The 2,662-nt window shown below is 41.2% G+C and overlaps 1 pseudogene across 1 annotated transcript; it reads left to right on the forward strand.

The window, feature by feature from the left end:
* The first annotated feature begins 1,484 nt into the window (after window positions 1-1,484).
* On the forward strand, window positions 1,485-2,214 carry LOC101010568 (annotated as a pseudogene). Its single transcript, XR_640025.4, has one exon. The product of XR_640025.4 is annotated as a heat shock factor-binding protein 1 pseudogene (transcript).
* The last annotated feature ends 448 nt before the right edge of the window (window positions 2,215-2,662 follow it).

Here is a 2,662-nt window from a genome sequence, read left to right on the forward strand (position 1 = left end):
ATAAGAGAAGAAAGAGAATGCTTATCAAAGAAACTGAAAGAAGTAGCAGGCATATATTGAGTCTGTATAGTACCCATGGCATTATATTTTGAGGGCGATTGATCAAGGAGGTCAGAATATGAAACTGCAGAATACAAAGCAAAAATACATTAACTTGGGGCCACATTTTTGGAACACAGAATTAAATTCCTTGGCCAAGGTCCCAGGTGTTGGGGCAAACTCACTATTAATAGAAGCCTGAACATGCTTGGTCCACAGTAAAGTGGAAAGGCCTTACTTTCCACAGTAGATGGTAGAGGAAGACATAAAAGATGGAGCAGTGCAGGCCTGCCCATGTGAATCCCAAAGCCTCTCCAGAGCGTTGTACCCCTCTAGAGGGTTCAGAGGATGCAATACTCACCTGGACTTTCAGCAATGTACTGCAAGAGGGTAAACAGCATCATTAATGAGTAACGTTTAGCCTGCATAAGAATTTGTAGATACTTTGAGCGGAAAAGTTCTAAAGAACGCAAGGCTCACTTCAAAATGTTTCTCTTCAGTTAAAAATTTCAGTCCTGGCCGGGCGCGGTGGCTCAAGCCTGTAATCCCAGCACTTTGGGAGGCCGAGACGGGCGGATCACAAGGTCAGGAGATCGAGACCATCCTGGCTAACCCGGTGAAACCCCGTCTCTACTAAAAAATACAAAAAACTAGCCAGGCGAGGTGGTGGGCGCCTGTAATCCCAGCTACTAGGGAGGCTGAGGCAGGAGAATGGCGTAAACCCGGGAGGCGGAGCTTGCAGTGAGCTGAGATCCGGCCACTGCACTCTAGCCTGGGCGACAGAGCGAGACTCCGTCTCAAAAAAAAAAAAAAAAAAAATTTCAGTCCTTCAAGTCCTGAATACCTTAATAGCCTTGTCCTACCTCCCAGCAGATTTTCAAGGCATATTATATTTTTTCAATTATACTTTGTAGGAGAATTCCCCCGCATTGATCTACTTTGCCACTACTGCAATTGGACATCTCACCAAACAACCTTTTTAGTCTCTCACTGTTAAATATAAACCAATAGTCAAGGGTTCACAGACAATAGAAAAAATTCCCTATCTTGAAGGGCAGAAAAAAAATATAGAGAACAAATAGTGAGAAATGGATATGAAGCAAGGTACAAAAAATGTATAGTTATCTTTGTCATAGAAGTAAGAGACGCTTTGGCCAGGTGTGATGGCTCACACCTGTAATCCTAGCACTTTGGGAGGCTGAGTCAGGTGGATTGCCTGAGCTCAGGAGTTTGAGACCAGCCTGGGAAACATGGAGAAACTCCATCTTTACTAAAAATCCAAAAAGTTAGCCAGGCATGGTGGCATGCACCTGTAGTCCCAGCTACTCAGGAGGCTGAGGCAGGAGAATCACTTGAACCTGGGAGGCAGAGGTTGCAATGAGCTGAGATCATGCCACTGCACTCCAGCCTGGCTGACAGAGTGAAAGACTGTCTCCAAAGAAAAAAGAGAAATAAGAGAAGCTTTTGCAGCCGTGAAAGAACAATATGATGCCATAAAAATAGAACTCTTGATGAGGAATTAGAAGCTTTTGAAACTTAAAAATTATGGTAGGACAAATCAATAACTCTATAGGAGTTTCAGAAGATAAAGACCAGAGTAAAGTAGAACAAAAAGACAAAAAAGAAAAGGCGGTTACGGTCTGAGACATAACTGCCAAGCTGGGCGTCGGGGAGATGGCCAAGACTGACCCCAAGACCGTGCAGGACCTCACCTTGGTGGTGCAGACACTCCTGCAGCAGATGCAAGATAAATTTCAGACCACGTCTGACCATATCATTGGGAGAATTGATGATATGAGTGGTCGCATTGATGATCTGGAGAAGAACATCGCAGACCTCATGACACAGGCTGGGGTGGAAGAACTGGAAGGTGAAAACAAGATACCTGCCACACAAAAGAGTTGAAGGTTGCTAATACTTTATACTGGGATCTGGAACACCATGTTTCCAAGCCAAGAGAAGATCGAATGGCTTTTTACAGCTAACTACTATGTGTAGACAGGTTTTATATTATAAAGTACGCATTCTTATCACATACTATATAGTTAGTTTGTAGAGTGATTTACCCCCCAGTTTCTTGAACATAGTATCTTCACATCTTGGGCCTTGGTCAGTTGTGCTATTCATTATTAAACACTAAAACTTTGGCGGTTCCTGCAAAAAAAAAAAAAAAAAGGCAAATGGAAGAGAATAATATAAAAACAGGAGACCAATGCATTAGGTCCAGTGGTCCAGAATGAAGAAATAGAGAAAAGTTGGAGAAGAAAATAATCAAACAAATAATAAGAACATTTTTCCAAAATGAGAAGATATGTGTTTTTAGAAAATGCCTATTAGACACGAAGACTGAAAATATAGACAAGACACACCATAATTAAACTTCAGAATGCTAAGTACAAATACAATCTCAAAAATTTCCAGAAAGATAAAATGTGTCACATATAAAGAGTCAAGAATTAGAATAACACCAGAATTCTCAATTACAGTATTGAGGGCTAGAAGAAAATGAAACAGTATCTTCAAATTCTGGTAGAAAATGATTTCCCACCAAGAATTCTCCCAAACAATCAATTAAGTATAAGCATAAGTTGCATCCATTGCCAGACATTTGAGATTTCAAAAA

The sequence above is a fragment of the Papio anubis genome, chromosome 15, assembly GCF_008728515.1.
Source record: "Papio anubis isolate 15944 chromosome 15, Panubis1.0, whole genome shotgun sequence".
Classification (NCBI taxonomy): domain Eukaryota; kingdom Metazoa; phylum Chordata; class Mammalia; order Primates; family Cercopithecidae; genus Papio; species Papio anubis.